Here is a 21,752-nt window from a genome sequence, read left to right as displayed (position 1 = left end):
TAGAGTGTCAAAATGTGGAAGCTGGGAATTTGGGTAACATGGAGTCTTTTTAAGAAAGAAGCTAACGTCCACTTGCCAGTGCACTGAAGTGAAATAGTACCTTTGGGATTAGAGAGAACCTGGGGCGGTAGGAAGTGAGAACAGTCTTCCTAATCCACAGTGACAAAGACAAGCACTGAGGAGTTCTCTGCTTGTCCAGGGCACTTGCTATTGGTTCCTTAAAAACTGCGACTCCCTACTAAACCTCAAACTAAAATTAACATCTCCTCCTACGCATTAATAGTTCGTTCTTTCCTGTCATCACATGTGGCACTTTAAATATGTTTCCCTGTGTGTGCATGCTGTTGTAGCATGTTCATCTTTATTATGATTTTGCATATTCCAGATTACCGTTAAAAGCATTGGCACTAAAGGAGACAGAAAAAATTGTTTTCTATGTATTTTCTGCTTTAGAACACTCATGTAAAGTATATATTTGTATCTTTATGTCTACTACACATGTACTAGAAAGTAAATTATGTTGTTTCACTAGAAATGTGGCCTTAACTAGAAGAAATTTATCTACTAACATAATGAAAATTTCCTTGATTGCTTTTCAGAATGTAGAACTATCAACATTAGCATGATATTTAGAACTGTTAGGTTAGGTTTTAGATGGTGATTATAGTTCCAAAGGGTTTTCTGTACTACATATTTAAGTTAAAAACCAAAATGAGATTGATGCTGCTATAGAGCTGAAACTGTACACCAATAGAGCTATGAGGAAAATCTAATACTCTGGCACAGATTTTGTGTTAGGGACTAATATACAGAAATGAGCTCATTCTAAAACAGGATAAGCCAGATTTAAAACAGCAGGTAGAATATGTTTACATGCAAAGTAAGAATCTTAAAATGAGACCAATAGTTGTACAGTATCACTTTTGTTGAATGCATATATAACTTTTCAAATGATGCAAAATGTTTCAAAAATCATTTTATTAATTCAGAAATGCTTTAAGGCTAGTTTAATTGATACCTTAAACTGTGTTTTAACATTCATTTAATGCTTGTTATCATCTGAATCTTTGTACTTCTTCAAATTCTGCCTACCATTTTATTAGTGCATTTGATTTAGATTTTTGACAATATCTTTATTTTGAAAGTACAATCGTGATTGATCTAGAATGGGCATTTCTCAATTATAGAACCTAACTGGCTAAGTTCATCATTTTTTCTTTGCTCTTGCCTTTGAGTAACATCTCATAACCAAGATTTTAATTTCAGATTTTTATTCAATGCCTTTTATTTATTTTTTGCTTTATATTTTGCATAAACAGTGGCATGATAATTGCTTTATTTCCCCCTTTTATTGGTTTTGTTTTTATTACTTCTGGTGTCTTGTTTCTGAAGTACCTTGTTGAAATTTGAGCTGAAAAGGCAAATAAAGAACTACAATAAAGAGAAACTAAAGAAAGTTTTTCTTTAAATCAAGAAGAAGTACAAAATTGTGACATTGGATGATAATGTCTAAATTAGGATGTATTTTGGTTGAAGACTGCTTGAGTGTTTTAAAACTTGAAATGCCCTGTCAATATTATTTATGGCTCTGTTGTCTATCTTGACATTGCTTATTTATACTATTTATAAATAATATTTTATAGGCAGGCATATTTTACAAAACAAAAAATGGCATCTTTTGTATTATGTGTTAATTATCTATTGAAGCAATGTGAATGAATTTAGCTTGAAATATTATATGAATATTAGCCCTCATTGATCTCACTGTCCTAGAGTTTGGTCTGCTAGTAGTTCATCTGCTGTATTACTCTTTTCTTTTCTTTTTCTTTTTTTTTTTTTGAGGTGAAGTTTTGCTCTTGTTGCCCAGGCTGGAGTGCAGTGGTGCTATCTTGCCTCACCACAACCTCCATCTCCTGGGTTCAAGCAGTTCTGCCTCAGCCTTCCAAGTAGCTGGGATTACAGGCATGCGCCACCACACTCAGCTACTCTTGTATTTTTAGTAACGATGGGGGTTCTCCATGTTGGTCAGGCTGTTCGCGAACTCCTGACCTCAGGTAATCTTCCTGCCTTGGCCTCCCGACATGCTAGGATTACAGGCAGGACCCCTGGGCTGGGCCTACTGCACTGCTTTTAGAGGAGTCAGTCTCCTACCCTGATGAACTCATTGCTTTTATGCTAAAACCTTCCCATCCCTGTCTTTCTACTTCTCAGGCTTTACTATGAGTGTCTTGTTCATATACCTTCTACTTCTGTTCTATATTAATCTTTTGCCATTCCTTCTGGGCTGTTGTCTACAACTCTCTTGCCCATCTATGGGAATATTCCCCTTTCTCAGTTTTATTTGCTGGCGGTATTGAATATCTTCTATTTCTCAAACAGTCCACATTGGATTGCTTTTTTCTTGAATCATTTATGCTGTTCTATCTTGAAAACCCTCTTCCCAGTCGTTGCCTTCTAACCTCAGTGGAGAAAGGTTTGCTGGTTCACTCTGAGACTCTATGACTTGGCCTTCTATATAAAGTACCTTGGCTCTGTCCTGGTACTTTACAGAGCTTGATAATATAGTGTTTTATGCTTTTGTTTCTGCCTCAGACTGTAACCTATTTATGGCCGGATTTGTACATTGAATGTTTTTTATGCTTACCCAAGACCTAGCATATAACAAGTGCCCCAGAATTTGAAGTAAACAAAAACTTTATCATGCTTATTTTAAACATACTTTTCTTTATAGCCCTTTTACTTTAATATATTTTAAATTTTTGATTAGATTTAAGAAAAGCATCTTAAGTAGATGGTACATACTTTGGGGATAATAATAATCTGAAGAATTATTTTGTTTGTTTTTCTAAGACCAATCACAGTGTAGTGTGTGTGTGTGTGTCCATGCAAATAGATATTTGCTGAACTCATAAGCTTATTTGAGTAACAAAAGTCAAAATGATATTGGTTAGCAAATAAAAATTCAACATATATATTCCAAAAATACTGTTTATGTAATTAATTTTGTGAAGTCTGTCAAAAAAATCAGCTAGTTGCTGTTGCATTGTTGACTGCTGTGATGAATTAAGGGATGCCCTATCAAACTGAAGACAGTGTCATGCCTTCCCAAAGGCCCAGAGAGAGCTTCAGGAGAGAAGATGTCCATCCTCATGTATCCTAGAGAATTGCAGAGTGAAATTGCTCCCAATATTACTAGTAGAGGTCTACCTTCCAATTTTGTTTACTGGTGCAGAGATAGTTTGGGTTTTAAGGAAATAATAGAAAATCATGGTCTAAAAAATCTCAAACCTGAAAGGTGATATTCCAGGCAGAAGAATTTCCTTCTCAAAATAGAAATGTTGGAAGAGAAGGAAGTTGACGCTTAAAAAAAGTAGTTGAGAAATAGCAGCTGTTTCTTTTAGCTCTGCCATTCAATAAAAAGTAAATTTATTTTGCCTTTAATTGAATTTTATTTGCCCATTGTACATAAAAGTACTTACTTTATATATTAAATATTTTATATACCAGGAACAAGTGTAAAGCTTCATGAACAATTTGGAGTAACTTAGAGTTTTCCTAATTTGATTATTTTTACTTCTCAGTGTACTCTACCAGCAGTTTCCATTACTATTTAAGCCTTATAAACATCTTCCAGACATTGAATATGACTCTTCTGTTTGTTTAACCTTGAATTGTATCTGTCTTAGGAATGAAAACAAGATTGGTATTTTCATAGGAAAATTGGTAATCTTAATTTCTTGGAATGGACCATAATTCAATTTAGAACTTCTTTTAAGATACATTTTTCCCATATAACTATCCTGTGTTAAAATATGTGAAGAAGGTGCCTTAGCAAAGAGCTATAGGTGTGGATGTTATAGATCTCACTGGCATATCAGATAATATAAATATTATATGATTAGGATGATGGAAGATTCTTTAGTATGGGCATAAAAATATACCAAGTTCCTGTTAGCCAGTGAGGAGGGAAACCCAAGCTTGCCTCAGTATGGAAAGATTATAACGATAACAAACATAAGCAAAACCACCACCACCAGCACCAAGAAAAGCTCAAAGAACTTTGTGATTGAAATGAGGCATGAAGGATTTTACCAAAACAATCAAGTCTTATTTGATCATTGTTAGAAGCTTTATTGCCAACCAAAATTTTTTTCATAACAGTGAAGGACATGTAACTCATAGAATCTGAGAGAAGAGTAAATTAATGATGGAAGTGGGACTTAAACACTTTTCTTCAGTACTTCCATTTTTTCAATGGGCAGTTGTGGCATCTACAGATAATGTAACCTGCCACACATCAGCTTTTCAAGTATCTAGTTAAGATTTGGATAAAAATTAGTATTATGTAATTATTAGGCCAGTATTTTGTTGATGTGGCTTTTCTTGTCTGAGTGTAATTACTCTGTTTTTATTTTTCATATTGCCTTCAAAGCTTAATTTGGTGTGTTTCTGTGTCTTGTCTTGTATTAGAGTCCTTTGCATTATTTTTTAATTCCTTAAAGTTAAAGCTAGTAATTTACCATTGAGTGAGATGGAGTATGTTCCCACTTATTTTTTTCTAGTGACAGATATCTTTTCTGGCTTTCCTGAATTACTCTATTCTGTTTCATGGTATAATCACATTCTGCTACACAACCATTCATTCAATAGAACATGGCAGATAGTACTGGAGCAAAAGATAGAAGCTAAAAAACAAGTTTTATGTTTAGATTATGCCTAAGGTTACAATGTAGAATGTCAGTATTTCATTAGGAAATATATGGCTGTATTTTGTTTCACAGTTTTGTTTAAAGGTGATTATTTTTTCTAACTTACACCTGGAAAAAACTTTGTTTAAAACAAAAATGAAAGAATTCAATGTGCTTTTCTGTGTTATATTGACTTTCATATAGGATTCTTTTAAAAATATAAAGACTCGAAGATGTAGAGAGGGGCAAAACAGGTTTGTTTTGTCCATGTCATCTTCTACTAAGTCTCTTCGCTCCTCTGTTTCTATTCCCATGACTCCCATTGAAATTGGGGCTCTTTGGCTCCATTGATTCATATTAATATTAAGGTCGCTGGTAAAACTTGATTGTATACTTAGATCAAAGACGTTTTTTGTTGTTGTTGTCTTATAATTTCAACTTCTGTTTTAAATTCAGGGAGTACATGTACAGGATTGTTACATAAGTGTGTTGTGTGATGCTAAGGCTTGGAATACAAATCATCCTGTCACCCAAGTAGTGAGCATAGTACCCACTAGGTAGCTTTTAGCTTTTCCTCCCTTCTCTCTCTCTATCTCTAGTAGTTTCCAGTTTCTGTTGTTGTCATTTGGATGTCCATGAGCTCCCAGTGTTTAGCTGCCACTTACAGGTGAGAATATACAGTATTTGGTTTTCTGTTCCTTTATTAATTCACTTAGGATAATGGCTTCCAGCTGCATCTAAGCTGCTGCAAAGGACATGATTTCAATCTTTTTTTATGGCAGTGTAGTATTCCATGGTGTATATGTATCATATTTTCTTTATCCAACCACTGTTGATTGGCTGCTGGGTTGACCCCATGTGTTTGCTGCTGTGAATAGTGCTGTGATGAACATATAAGCGCATGTGCCTTTTTGGTTAGGACTATTTCTTTTAGATCTATGCCCAGCAGTGGGATTCGCTGGGTTGAATGGTATTTCTGTTTTACATTATTTGAGAAATCTCCAAACTGCTTCCACAGTGGCTGAACTAATTTACATTCCTACCAACAATGTATAAGCAATGAAAGAATTTTTGAAGATAGCAGTTGAAGGTTATTCTCAGACTCAGCTGGTGATTTCTGTACCTTCCTGTTTCCTCCTCCCTCATATCAGAATCAAAGTGACCTTCTCTTCATGCTTTTTCATTAATAAAAAAGCCTGGTTATCCCTTTGCGATAATTTTCCATTGGATTAATACCTTTCACTTTAAATAGGTATTGCCTACTTTTTAAATATCTTGCCTGCAAAGAAATGTGTAATTTTAAAATCTTTGCTAATATGATAAAGTGATATTTAATTTACTTATTCTTAATTACTAGTGAGCTTAAATCAGAGTAATTACCTTTTTATTCTTTATAATTTATCTATTTATATACTTATGCTTTTTTTCAGAGGCTCTATTCCCCTTACTGGTTTAGAATTGTTCCTTTATTTAAAAAAAATTAAAGGATCTTGATTCTTTAAAGACCTGTTAGTTGCAACTGCTTTCATAAGATTTGGATTATTTTTAAATTTTGTTTTATGTGTTTTGAAACGTAAGTATGTTTTGAAATGTTTTTATTAAAGCAGATTGATATTTTCTCAATATCTTTTGAAACTTAGAAAGCCTTTTAAAATCTAGAAATAGGAAAAATACTTTTCTATATTTTTATGGCTCAATTTATTTACTATTGATACTATAGTCCACAAGGATTTTTTTCATCAAGTACTTCAGCGCCTTTATTAAATTGTTCTTCCCCTTTCCCACTTTTATTTTTTGAACTTATCTTTCTCTTGTATCCTGTGGCAAAAAGTGAGTTCTTTGTGTTACCCTTCAGTTTGTATTGCATTAAAATTTTTATCTCTATAAAGTTGATGTTTCTTGTTTAATGAGATTTAAGCATTGGAACATGTTAGGGTGGTGGTGTTGGATTTAACTTGCCATAATTCTTGAAATTACTATAGACAAGACACTGTGTATATTACTTATGTTAAGGCAGACCTAATAATCTGTGTGAGAAATTATGTATGAATATCTGTCTCCATTTACTAAGGGTGCATGTATGTGTGTATATATGTATATGTATATTTTATTGTTCCTTTGAATAGACTTTTGGATGACTTATTCTTATTTCCTCTTTTTAGGATTAAAAAAAACTGAGACCCCGAAGTATAAAGTAACATGATAACCTCACATAGCTAATAAGTGATAAGGTCATGATTTAATTTCAGATCTGGCCAAAGTCCATCTTTTAAGGAAGCATTACCAAAGAAAGAAAGAAATGCTTTTTGTCATAAGTAGTGATAATACATGTGGGTCCGTAGGGTTCTAATGGCAAGAATCTTCCCAGCTTGAGTCCATCTGTGAAAAAGTGAGTTCAGGAATGATGATTTTCAAAGTATAAAGGCAAGTCAATGAAACTGGTAACATGGAAACTTCTTATTTGGGATTAGCACTGAAGATACCAGAATCTCAAAAAGGAAGGAAATAATCCTTTTAAAATTAGATTCAAAGCAGCTAAAAAATTCTTAACTTCCTCAGATTTTACTACAACTATTGATTTTTATTGTTTTCTTTCATTTTACCCTACTTATATTTCAGTTCTTCCTCATTTGCTTAACAGCACCATGTCCTCCCTCACATATCTGCTTATGACCTTAGCAGGAAAGTTGACAAGGAGTTGCGAGGTCAGCAGGGAGTGACTGTTCCATCTGGGTCTCTTTTTCTGTACTGTAAGTTTCATTTGGGGGAGAAATGAGTCTCACTAACCAACAGCTTTTGCTATCATCTCTGTTTTAAGCTACTCAGCTAAGAGACTCAAGCTCATTGCTGTGGTATCAGGGTCTCGTGTTTGAAGCAGGGAAGGAAGTTCTGGATATTTTGGCATCATAAGAACTCAGTATGTATGTACTAATTGGTTACCTGGAATGATGTAAGAGGATACTTTAGTCTGCTCTGAATAGACATACTTCATAAACATAGTTTGTGTTTGTCTACTTGTGAGGGGGTTCACATGTGAAAGTTTATAAAAAGACATCCTTTGAAATTTTAATTTTTGTTATGCATTTTCACACTATGAAATATTTTATTTTGTTTTTCTTTTTAACACAAGGCAAACAATGTTGCTTCAAGATAATATAGGACATTTTCCCCCTTGAATCACTCTGCCTTTTGTTGATTCATTGGTATGTCTTTGGTAACAATTCTGCCACGCTTCATTTTGTTTTATAGCCCTGCCCTAGAACATTTAAAATGAAATTATACCTTGTAGTTAATAAGCAGGGTGTTCTATTATTATTTGAAATATTATGCATCAGTATTTGTATTGTCTTAAAGTCCTAAATAGGTTATTTATATTATTCCTCATTTTCAATTATACTTATTTTCCTGCTTTAATGTAAAGATGATTATTGCACAGTATATGGTTGAAGCATAATTCAGTTATGGTTTTATATATTAATTTCCTCGGGTGAATATTTGCTTTTTCTCCATGTAAAATTCATTTTTTTTCTTAAGTGGCTCTCTCTACTTCTCTCTATACCAATTTTAACTTCATCAGTAAATTAATATGTCATTATTCCCAGTAGTAGTATAGCTTACTAACCTTGAAATTTATATCTGTGTTTATTGTCAGAGGCTTGTTGGCAAATCAGTCTTGACAATCATGGAGAAAGAAAGCATGGTGACCTAGGACACACCGTTCTACTGAAATAATTCACAGTTTTTTGAATGTGTAGGGTTTTTTGTTGTTATTTGCTTTAAGTGAGCCAAGATACAATACATATAGTCACTTGAGTTATTCATCAATACTCCACATATAATTATTTAAAATTATTATTGGTAGAAACAACAATTTTGAATGTCTTTTTTCTTTAGCCATTGCAATATAAAGTTGATTGGTACAGCTTGAAAAGCTGTGAGTTTAAAATATGTCTCCTGAAGCCATGTGTTCTTAACTTGGGAAGCTGGTTTTGTGGTCAGTTTGAAGCTGTACCCATAGTGTGTGTTCCTTCTAGTTAAAAGGAAATGTGATATTTGTGCTAACATGATTTCCATTGTTAATAGTCCAAACTACTATGAATTGCAGAGGTAGAGAATCAACTTTAAAATTTTGGCTATATTTTAATAGAATATTTTTGGTGACACATTTGTTTCAGCTTGTTAGCTGTGTATTGCCAGTCATATTAATTGATGCTATTAGAGCATCCCTGAGATCAAATACTGGTTTAGAAATAGCATAAGGAATGTAGAACACACAGATGGCCAGTTGTACATTGGCCTCCTGTAAGGTCTCTCATTTCTTACATTTTAGGTCAGTTCAACAAACAGGGTGATCTAAGATGACCTCTCAGACCTTTGCCTGGCTCTGCTTTTCAGGAACTCTATCAGAAATTATATGGGACAGTAAATGATATTCAAAGCAAATTCTATTTTTAATTTAGTTAGAAGAACCTTTTTTTAAACATTTGGTGTAGAAGAAATAAAAGCTATGGAAAAAATGACCTTTAGAAATTATCTGTTGACTTTTTCATGACTGTTCTAGCCTCATTATTTGTAAAATGTAATTTAAGATTCTTATAAATTATAACTCCTGTTAGTAAAATGTTTTGCATTTTAAAAGGATTTTAAGACCTATTGCTTCTTTTCACCTTGCTCCTTTAATGCTTTGAAACAAGAATATGCATTTTATACATGGAAAAATCAAGATGAGGTAAGGGTGGGAGAAGATCCCAGAGTGAAAAGTCAAGTGTTTTGGCCTTGCCAGAATAGTTCTGAAGCTTGGTTATCTTAATTACAATATGTGAAAATGTAAAGAAATAAATATGTAATATGTTAACCCATACCAAACGCTATAGAAATAATGAGTAGCAGGTACAAGTTATTTAAGAAAAAAGTTAGTAGAGTGTTATTTCATATTAAGAAAATTTCATAAATTTAATTTTTTTTGAAAACTGAGAAAAGAATTTAATATGATTATAGTGGCAGAACACCTGCATTGAACTTGTGCAACTATGAGGGAGTCTAGTTTGAGAGCCACTGAATTATCACATAAAAATTATTAATCAGTACATAGGGTGGCTGAAAATCAGTAATATTTTCCTGACTGTTTTAGTAAGCTGTGTTGGTATGTCAATAAAGCGTTTATAGGGAATACAGGCCAGCTTAAGTAAACTATTGAATATCTGTCTCATAGTGTATGGGGAAAAGTGATGACAGTGTGACTATGTAGAATTATGTAAACTTGGTAAAACGTCATAAAAATGTGAGTGGAGTGAATTTGTCAACTTGATTTTCTTTTCCCTTAGCCTCTTCACTTTCCTTCTCTCTCTACCTGTAATGCTGTGCAGTAACTTCAGTTTAATGCTTCCATCCATGGCCGGTATCATCAGCCAATCTGACACTTGTTCTTGTTGAGGTCCCAGTGAGCCTTGAGTCCAAGCTGCCACTCTAGGGAGTTATCCACATGGAGAGTGAAGATTGTTACCACTCACCTCATTCCATAAGCAGATATAGATGAAGGACTTAACTATGACAGTTAGTACTTTAAAATATTTAGAAAATAAATATTATCAGCTAAAATAAGAATTTCTTTACCAAGACCAGAAGTACAGCAAATAATAAAGAAAAAAAATTACCAATTTAGCAACACTATAATGAAAAAACAAAACTGTATTCATGAAAGGACACTAAAAAAGAGCAAGAAAGGCCCAAAATTGGTTTAGTATATAGAATTTATTAAGGAATCTGTGAATCAGTAAGAAAAGTAAATTTGTAAATATAAAAATAGGAATTTCAAAAAGAGAAAATCCAAATGGTCAATAAACATATGAAAATGTGCTGAACTTCATTAATAATTAAAGAAATAAATTAAAACTAGAGTGATGAGGGTTGGGCGTAGTAGCTCATGCCTATAATCCCAGAGCTTAGGAAGGCTGACAGAAGGATCTTGAGCCCCAGAGTTGTTGGTTGTAGTGAACTGTGATCACTCCACTGCACGGTAGCCTGATTGATAGAATGAGACTCTTTGTCTATCTTAGGAAAAAAAAAAGGTGGTGATGTACCACTTCATTTCATACCTACCATGTAGGTAAAAATTTAAAAGTCTGAAAATAACAAATTTTGGTGTGGACATGAAGCAACAGGAACTCTCATTCACTGCTAATGGCAATGAAAATTGGTATAACTGTATAGGTAAATTGAAACTGAACATAAACATATTTTTCTCTCAGCAGTTCTATCCCCAGGTATATATCCTGTAGAAATTTTTGCTTGTATGTCTCAGGAAATAGGTATGCAATTTTTTAACAGTAGTGTTGTACATGGTAGGGAAACAAATGAAACAAATCTGGAAACAACCCAACAGAGAACAGAATTGATAAACTGGAAAATATTTTTATACAGGGGAATTAACATAATAAAAATGAATGAGCCCTAGTTACATTCATGAGCCTGCAGAATCCCCAAAGCACAATTTTGAATGAAAGAAGCAAGTCACAAAAAATTACATACAACATGATTCACATTAAAATGATGCAGAGTTTCTTCTTCCCAAGCTCATAGTAAGTTGAAGTTGGCCTCATGGAATTGAGAAACTGTGATATTTAAAACACAGTTATGGAGTATGTGTCAGGTTGAAGCACCAGTTTTCAGGATACCCTTACTTTCTACTTTCATGGTTTATCTGGGGGATGCTTCCTAGTTTAATAAGTGGTTAAAATGGTGGGCTCTGAATTTAGAGAGCTGGAGTTCTGATCCTGCCTCCACCTTCTAGTAATTGTGAGAACTGTAACAAATTAATTAACCTCTCTGGACCTCAGTGTCCTCATTTGTAAGGAAGGAGCTTTCTCTGAAGAGGAGTTCCTCTTTCAGTATGGAGAATGATGAACCGAAGTTGAGAATCTAGCCAAAAGATGGCATAGTAAAACTGAGTGAGAGCAAATGAGATCGTGAAATTAAGAGGCAGAGGATTGCAAGTCAAAGGAAACTCTAAAGATATGAAAAGAGCATAAACCAAACAGATCTGGGGGACTCAGAGAAGGAATAGCGGCAGAACGTCTCAAGTTGTCTGACCTGACTAATTGGCTAGATGCTGGTATGACTTATGAAAATAGAAGACATAGGAGGAATCCATTTCAGGGTAAAGATGGGTATTTTACATTTCCTAGTATAAGTACAATAATCTTAGATCCCAAAAATTAATCTCATTTTTCTTATTGTTGTTTTTCTGTAGCTTCCACTGTGTCATTCCTGGAAACTATTTCCATCCATTCCAGTGTATGGTTATTAATTGATGAATGTTTTCTTATGCCTGCTGGAATAGGTCCTTGCTTACCCCGAAGTGGCACCCTTCTGGTTTAATGAAACTTCCATTCTCAGTTATCCACTATTTTGGAACCACAAATCTTTATCAGCTTCATCATCTAGACCCTGATTTTGGTGCTCTGATCCTTCCTTGTGGTGTTCTGGTGTCTTTTGCTCTCACAGTCATCCCACTTCATTAAAAGAGAAATTTCAGTAGTGTTGCACTTCAAAGAAAATGGAGCAAGGTGTCTCTGATCCTTGGAAGTTGCTTGACCATATGAAAATTGTTTAGTTCTTCCCTTCGACTAGCTCTTTAAGCTCCAGGGTATTGGAAGATCCTTGCTAGGCTACCAGGAATTTCATTACCCTTTAATCCAGAACAATGTTGTATCTTTACTTTATGTCTTATGATAAGAAGGCCACTCAGGTGTTTAGTAATAGCTAAGAAAGATTTGTTTCAGGTGAGTTTTGGTGTCCAAATGGATCAAAATGGGTTGACAGATTTTCTCTTCCATTACAAAATGTTAGGGACAATCTCATGAGGCATCAGCCCACAGATTATCAGCTTAATTTTTCATATGCTGGATGTGTGCATATATCATTTAGGAACTGCATTTGGATGCAAGTAAAGAAACTGAAAATAATTGTAGAAAAAAAACTAGAAGCTTATTTCTCTCTCTTTTTTAGTCAAAAACCTTTAATGTATGTCAGTTGCTTTTTAATCTATACCTGATTTGGTTAACAAATTTGTTTTTTGTTAAACTTTTATTTTAGGGTTGGGAGTACATGTGAAGGTTGGTTACATAAATAAATTTGTGTCACGGGGGTTTGTTGTACAGATTATTTCACCCCCCACCCCAGGTATTAAGCCCAGTACCCAATAGTTATTTTTCTTGCTCCTCTCCCTCCACCCACCATCCACCTTCAAGTAGGCCCCACTGTCTGTTGTTTCCTTCTTTGTGTTCATAAGTGCTCACCATTTAGCTCCCACTTATAAGTGAGAACATCCAGTATTTGATTTTTGGTTCCTGCATTAGTTTGCTAAAGATAGTAGACAGAGGTAGACAATCAGGGATTATGAGTCTGCTCCACAGACCTCAGGGACTTAGTCTCTCTCTTTTTCTGCTCCATCAGCCTAGCATGTGGCTTCCATCTTCAGTGACACATACAGTTCATTGTGGCTGCTATCGCTCTAACTATCATGTCTAATTTCTAGGCAGCAGGGAAGAGGTGGATATGAGTGACAGACATATGCACATACCTCCCAGGCAAGTACCTTCTGAAAGCAGCGATTCAAAATGTCCCTGCCCTGGTTACATTTCATTAACAAGCTTTTAATCAGATGGCTACATAGTGATCTTTTAGCTGGCTGTATTACTACTCTGAAAAACCAGGAATCTGTTGCCAAGGAAAAAGAAAACATGGGATTGGGTGCAGTGGCTTATGCCTGTAATCCCAGCACTTCGGGGGGCTGAGGCAGGTGGATCACCTGAGGTTGGGAGTTCAAGACCAGCCTGGCCACAAAAATTAGCCGGGCATGGTGGTGCACACCTATAATCGGGGAAGGAAAATCTCTTAACTCGAGGCAGAGATTGCAGTGAGCCAACATCCCACCACTGCACTCCAGCCTGGGCAACAGAGCAGGACTCTGTCTCAAGAAAAAAAAAAGAGAAAAAAAGAAAAGATAGATACTAGGTGTTAACTAGCCTGATTGGCCTCATGTGTTCGACTTAAGATACTGATGGAACTATTTCATTAGTAACAAAATGGACATTGCTCTTTAGTCATAAATATAATGTGCAGATTCCCTATTTTGAGATGTCCCCTTTGAAGTTCATTACCCATTTAAAAATATTTTGGACTGGGTGCCAGTGGCTCACGCCTGTAATCCCAGCACTTTGGGAGGCCGAAGTAAGTAGATCATGAGGTCAGGTGTTCAAGACCAGCCTGGTCAACATGGTGAAACCCTGTCTCTACTAAAAATACAACAATTAGCTGGGTGTGGTGGCAGGCACCTGTAAACCCAGCTACTTGGGAGGCTGAGGCAGAGAATTACTTGAACCCTGGAGGTGGAGGTTGCAGTGAGCCAAGATCCTGCTACTGCACTCCAGCCTGGGTGACAGAGTGAGACTCCAACTCAAAGAAAGAATAATAATAATTTTGCTGTTTTTTTTAAACTTTTTTTTTTTGAGATGATGTTTTACTCTTGTTGCCCAAGCTGGAGTGTAATGGTGCAGTTTCAGCTCTCTGCAACCTTATGGGTTCAAGCAATTCTCCTGCCTCCGCTTCCCAACTAGCTGGGATTACAGGCGTGCACCACCACACCCAGCTAATTTTTTGTATTTTCAGTAGAAACAGGGTTTCACCATGTTAGCCAGACTAGCCTTGAACTCCTGACCTGAGGCGATCTGTCTGCCTTGGCCTCCCAAAGTTCTAGGATTACGAGTGTGAGCCATTGTGCTTGGCCTGGTTTGTTTTTCTTAACATATTAAGTTAAAATGCAGAGTTTCCTGAAAAGGTTTCAATACCTATTTCCCTGAATATCTTACACAATTAAGGAACTGAAAGATCGACTAAGAAGGTTTCTGTCTAGATGTACAAACATGTTTAGAATCTTAGGTCTGTCAGAAGGAAGGTCTTTTTTTAGGCAGAACCAGAAAGTCAGGCAGTAATTTTTCCAACATCACAGTTTGTGAATTATTATTTCAATACATTACAATGTAATTAATTAAAGAGAAATTGATTCTTGATATGTTTGAATGATTCATTTCTAATCTTAAGCATACGTACTTAGTCTTTGTGTACTTTGATATAAATGTGCCTATGCTGCTTCTTATTAATACTGATTTTGAATTAATATTGGCATAGGGACAGTTATTTTTGATGCCTTTCCAGCTGTGTAAACATACCTATTACATAAACAGACTAAAATTAATCACAGAATTTACTGTGCTAGCAGTATTTATAACTTCATTGTGGACCCAATGTTTTAAACATCTGTCCTCCATTTACTATATCTTAAATAATCTTTTAGAACACAAGCAGAATTATAAGTATTTACACAAAGATGATAAAATACAATGGTACTGAGAAGAAGCAACAAAATTGTGGGGAAGAGTTTCTTCATAATTAACAGTTTGGGTTAGTATTTCTCACTCCCATAGAAACAAACAGGTGCCTATCCAAAATAAGGAAGAAAGCATTTTTAAGAGAGTTCCTGAGAGATTAAACTTTATAATACTTTTGAAAATGTTGAAAGCAAATTTTTTAAAGGGGAATTTATGTTTTTTAATGGTTTGTCTTATGTTAAAAATTATGAAACTTTCTCATTAAATAACTAGTTTTCCCAAATTAAAAAACACTGTGTGGCCTTTAGAGTTAGGACGCTGTACAAAGTAGAGAAACAGATTTAGTAAATATGACTTTCAAGAGTTATTTGTCCCACAAACAGTGACTATATATCTGTCTAATTTGATTATGTGAAAGTTCTAGAATTTTATTTTTATGGCTATTTAGTTTGAGCCCTGCAAGGCTAGTTCTTGATGTATTGTCTTCAACTGATGTTATTTTAGATAAAATTATTTTTATCTGATTTTCCATTGAGAAATCATGGACATTTGCTTCCTTGGCTGACTTACAGGTACGGGTCAGTACTAAAGGACCCACATGAATAGGCTTTACACATGAGACAGCTCACCCCTTGCAGTGATGCCTTTCCAGGCTGGCTATTTATGCTCTGGAAAAGGCTAAATTGCATGAGAAAACAGGTCCTAAAACTGCCCAGTTTCTCAGGATTTGTATACTCGTTGTTTTCTATATACGTGGAAACTGTCCTTAAAGATGATTTAAAAAATTAGAAAATGTAAACTTTTGGAATAGTACAACTGGTAATGTGGGACAGAAGAAAACAGCAAGGGTGAAGTGATGAATTAGAAGACATAATTGTTTGAAGTCATCAACCCACATTGAAGTCTAGATGTCTATTGTATTTGTTATGTTATAAAGTTGACGTATTATTGTACTACTTATTATATATTTGCTTTATGTGTATATGTATGTATCACTGTATCACCTTATCTAATTAGATCGCAGTCTTTTTGTGGAAACTAACTTTACTTCTTCAGGGTTTCTGGTAGCACCTAGCATCATATCAGACACTTTATCATCCTAAAATAAAGATGTGTATTACCTTAAAACTAGATCAAAATAGCACATTTGCTTAGTAGTGGTTTCTTGGTACAGTGTTTTAAGGATTCAGAGGCTAAGTCTGTGTCTTTAGAGAAAATATAGTTTCATATTTGGCCGGAGACTGTGTTTTGTTTATTTCTGTTTATCTGGTGCTTAGAGTGGTTGTTTGACAGGTTGTAAACTCTTAATAATTGTTAAAAGAATGAATAAACAATTCTATAATAGCTGAGACAGCTGATAATTTCTAAACATATTTGCCATCTTGTTAACTAAATCAACTGTAAAGTCTTTTCTAGTTCTAAATTCTGCAGTTAATATAAATTTTTGTTGATTCAGCAAATATTATATCAGTATCCAAATTCAGATGGACTATCTTATAATTTGTAGAATTCACCCAAGAAGTGTAGATTCAAAGGTACTAAGAATAAGTTAATAAAAGCACTTCTTTCTGAGGTTCAACGACTGTTATTTAAAAAACAATGAAAAAGCCTGACGTACTTAATTTGATGAATAGATTTTAATTTTGTTATGCCAGACTCCAGCTAATAATAAATTAGTTGTGTGGAATTTTTCTTTGGTTTATATTGCAGCTTATACAGAATGAAAGGCCGCTAACCTGGCTGTGAAATAAGGCGTGGGAATGATTGCATTCTCTGTTTTATGTAGGGTAAGATGATGTGAGGATCTTTTACCTAATTTTATCATTATAATATCAAAATTTTAAAAGGAATGTAATCTTTTAATATCATCTTTTATACACAAAATGGATCCTTAGAAATTAAGTGACTAGATTTGTAGATTTTTACTACCAGGGTTATATTTACTACCGAGGTTCTGATTTCAAGGTTTTTACGTTTTCGAAATGTCATTATTTCCCAGGGACTTTCCCACTAAATACTAGTTAAAAACACTTTGCTAAGAACAAAATAATTCTGTACTTCACAGAGTGTCACCTAGCAGGGGTATTGGGTGGAGTGGGAGTGTGGCTGTCCCTCCATCCCAGAGGGTTCTGCAATGCATGGGAAGAGGCAGCTAGAGCAGTGGCTTGCAAGTGTAGTCCATGGGCCCTTTGGAGGGGGTATCTCTAAGAACTTCTAGGGCCTCTGTAAATTCAAAACTATTTTCACAAGAACATGAACATGTTATTTGCCTTTTGCTCTGTGCTGACATTTGCTCCTGTGGTTTAGAAGCAGAGGTAGGTAAAATTACTGCCACCTCAGCACCCATGAACGTACAGGCTGTACTATACACCATTGTGATCTTCACTGTGACGCACTTGAAGAAAGAAAAGAAAAATGAACATTTAACTGAAAAACGTTCTTCATAAAGTAGTAATTTTCAATTATGTGAAATCTCATAATGTTCTTTATGATAAAATAGAAATATGCTTGGTCCTGCTGCATATTGAAGGACAATGGTTTTACTCAAGGAGTTGTTGCTGAACTAGTTCCTTATTTAGTGGAATATCTTTTTTGACTGTTTTTGCCCCGACTGGAGTGCAGTGGTGCCATCATAGCTCACTATAGCTCCAGCTCCTGGTCTCAAGGTATCTTCCTGCCTCAGCCTTCAAAGTAGCTGTAACTACAGGTCTGCACCACCACACCAGAATAATTATTACATTTTTTGTAGAGATAGGTCTCACTGTGTTGCCCAGGCTGGTCTCCAACTCCTGACCTCAGGTGATTCTTCCACCTCTGCCTTCCAAAATTCTGGGATTACAGGCATAAATCACCATGCCCAGCCTGGAACATCATTTTTAATTGAAAATGTGACAGACAAACTAACAATTCAGACTTAGATATTGAATAGACATTTTAATCAAAATGAGTGAACTAATACTTCAAGGCAGATAATTGATAGTGTTTACACCAGTGATAAAATTTGAGCTTTCACGTAAAAACTGCAATTTTGAAAAATTTTGTAGCTGCCACTGTGACCTTGAGAGCATCCAGATATTTAAAATCCTTTTGGATGACATTGGTCCAGATGTTACCAGGTGTGATTTTTTTTTTTTTTTGTTATTGCATAAGGAAATGTGTTGGCCAGGATGGTCTCCATCTCTTGACCTCTTGATCCACCCACTTTGGCCTCCCTAAGTGCTGGGATTACGGTCATGAGCCACCACTCCTGGGCTGATAACTATTTTATAAATATCTTAGTTTTAATTTTGAGTATGGTGAATGAAACAAAGATAAAACAAGAACATAAATAAAAACAAACCTAAACTAAATATAAAAATAGAAACAAAAGCTCTTCTTGATCCTTATTAAGCTTGAGGAATGTAGAAAGTTCCTGAGACCAAAAACTTTGGTCACATAGCTCTAGACCCTGAGTTAGAGCAGGTTCCTTCATGCTGAGGTCTAGCAGGATCTTGTATAACCTGTTAATACTTGTCTCAGTACAATTATTACAACTTCATTTTTTTCACTTATTGATATGTTTAACAATTAGTGTGTACCCTTTACCCCCCCAGGTACCATGTTAGGTGTTCAGAGTTATTTTAAGTGAAGATTTTGTCTTCTGCTTATTTTGAAGCTCTTCTAAAGCCACATCAATATGTTGTACTTATTTTTATTTCTCTAATTATAATAAGTATGTTGACTATCTGGTTTTCTCCTTCCTGTTTTCTGTAACTTTATAGATAGATATATGTAGCTTTTTATTTGTCTTCAGGTTTTTGCCATTTGTTACTATGACAGAGATTGGCTAATATTTGAGACCATATGTAATTTTTTCTGGTGTGTTGAAATGATGAAATAGATAGCTATCTTTAGGGCATTTTGAATGAATGCAATCATTTATAGATTGTAAAGATAAAAGAAAGGCAAGAGAGGGAGAAAGATGGAAGGCTTTAACAAAGTATTTGTGAAATGTTTTCCACATCTGTTCCTGACTTTTTCAGGGTCCAGGGAAAGAGTACAAATGGAGAACTACAGACAATATGTCAAAATATTTAAAGTTACACATTTAGCTAACACATTATTAAATAAAATATATATGGCTGGATGTGGTGGCTCACGCCTGTAATCCCAGCACTTTGGGAGGCCAGTGTGGGTGGATCAGAGATCAAGAGATGGAGACCATCCTGGCCAACATAATGAAACTGAACCTCTACTAAAAATTTAATAATTAGCTGGTTGTGGTGGCATGTGCTGGTAGTCCCAGTACTCAGGAGGCTGAGGCAGGAGAATCACTTGAACCTGGGAAGCGGAGGTTGCAGCAAGCTGAGATCGTGCCATTGCACTCTGGTCTGGTAACAGAGGGACATTCCATCTAAAAAAAAATACATATATATATATATATATATTTTACATATGTATATTATAAAATACACACACACACACACACACACACACACACACACACACACACTTACACCCTTTCCCTGACAAGTATTCCATCTTACCCACAATATATTATGTAAATATTTGTAAAGCAGCAGTTTATACCAAGTAAATATGGATAGTGCGACTTCAACGTGATTGTCATTTTTCTCCAAGGACTATGATTTATTATAGGGAGACACAGCAGCATTATTCAGACAAGACAAGAATAGGGAGAAAAGATTTACACTTATTTCATTTGCTCCTTCTGTTTCTTCTTCCATAGGGAAAACATTCATTTCGTTTTTCTTTGTGTGAGTGGGGGTCTTTCATCCCCACCAATAACCCCACTCTCCAGATTTCCTGGAAGGTGCACAAGTGAGCAATTTGCAAGGTTTCTTTTCACTCTTCAGCAAGCCACACAAGCAGCTCCCCTTTATGTCAATATTTTTCTTTTCAGTTTCTCAAATGAACTGAAGTTGGAAGGCCATGTTCCAGTGTAGAATTCTTATATTTGTGTGAGTTCTGTGCTGACTACTGCTGCCCTCGGTGAAGTTATCTGACTTTTGTCTCATGGCCATCATCCTGTTCTTTCTGCCTGTTCTGCACCATGAGGGACTTTTTGCATGTATTTGGCCTCCATATGTTCATATCTGAAGTCATTATTAGTGTGGGCTATATGGAACCTGTGTTAGAATCATCAGATGTGTTTCTTAAACATCCAATTCTTGGGCTTCACCTCAGTGTGCTACAAAATCAGATGTTAAGAGTGTTTTCAGTCACAGGTAATATTTCAGGTGTTTCCTAGAAAGATTAATCTTGGCACTTAGCATCAATATTTCAGTGTTGCCCTAAAATATTTCCTTTAAACCTGTTATCTCTCAGCAATTCTGTGAGATTGTTATTCCCATTTTTCTATGTGTATACTGTAATGCCATTGGGAAATTTGGGTGTTGAAATGGCCTTCATATATATCTTTTTGTAATGCAAAGAGTCTACATTTTATTCTTCAGGATTCGTAGATAGTGTTGTTAGAGAACACCTGCTCTACAGTTGTGGTGACTCTAGAGAGATAAGATACTTTTATGTCAACATCAAAGAGAAAATACTCTTATGAGATGGGTAAACAAATACAGAAAGCTTCTGTGGGCAGAATTCCCCGCTAAAACTTGAGGAAAATACTCTCTTTTCACACTTGATTTTAGCCACAAGGCTAAGCAATAATACTGTCGTTTCAATAAAATCAGTTCACATTAAGTAAAGCAAAATTTTAATGTATAAGTTCAACTGAAATATTTAGTGAAGGAAATATAATCATTAAAGAATGTCTGCTGATTATTTTATGTACAACAGCATTATAAAATTCACATTTTAATTTGCTGATAATTTGCATTTTGTAATGCTGTTCTTAAAGGAAATAATTTTAGGTATCCAGAATAATATTGCTGTCAACAGAGAAGTTTTGGATTGAGTTGGAAATTGTATGGAAATACCTATATTGTTTTTGGAAAGTTTTTTCTAAGAATGAATAAAATGAAAACTGATTAATATTTACATGAAACAAATAATGAAGCCATTTACTCTACTTGCTTTTTAAAAAGTTAATATTGCTCTAGCCCATAAAGTGCTATTTAGTAGCTAGGGGGATGCTAGTTACCATTAACCACACAGTACTCTAGTTGTTTCCCTGACTTAACATTAACTACCACAGATCTGTAATTTATAATGTGAAAGCATTTTAGTCACTGGATTACCTGGATTATTTAGTATTTTGCATCCCTCTGAAATACTGAATGTCCACTTGTTTATGGAATTATGTGAACTTTTTGTGTAGTTATTTTTGGAATTATTATTTAGTGTAACTGAAATGTCTTCATAGTGATAAATAGCTGCTGTTTTTCAAAACTGCCAAAGAAAGCAGCCTAGGATTCAATTTTAGGTTGCATAAACAAATCGACCTAGTATGGTTAAGAAATGGAACCTGAACTGGAAGAGTTAATCTTCAAGTTCAGCTTGAGCTGTGTTTACTGATCCTTTTCTGCTGCTTCTTGCTAATTGGCACCTCTGACTTCGTACTAATTAATGGGATAGCAAGGGGCAGGTGGCGCCAATCTATTTTGATAATCCTTGTCAGCAATGTCTGTGTAATCTTTTTGTTTAATTATAATGAATGTGCAATTGGGGTGCATGAACTTTCAGCAGTTTTTTTTCCCACTGGAAGTTCACTGGTCAA

The 21,752-nt window shown here is 35.0% G+C and overlaps 1 protein-coding gene across 17 annotated transcripts in view; it reads left to right on the top strand.

Moving 5' to 3' along the window:
* The window catches only part of BMPR1B (bone morphogenetic protein receptor type 1B), a 413,639-nt gene that overhangs the window by 253,356 nt on the left and 138,531 nt on the right, over window positions 1-21,752 (top strand). The window lies entirely within an intron of this gene.

Source organism: Callithrix jacchus, chromosome 3, assembly GCF_049354715.1.
Source record: "Callithrix jacchus isolate 240 chromosome 3, calJac240_pri, whole genome shotgun sequence".
Lineage (NCBI taxonomy): Eukaryota > Metazoa > Chordata > Mammalia > Primates > Cebidae > Callithrix > Callithrix jacchus.
Note: the sequence above shows the minus strand (reverse complement) of the source record. Positions and strands in the feature narration are given on the sequence as shown.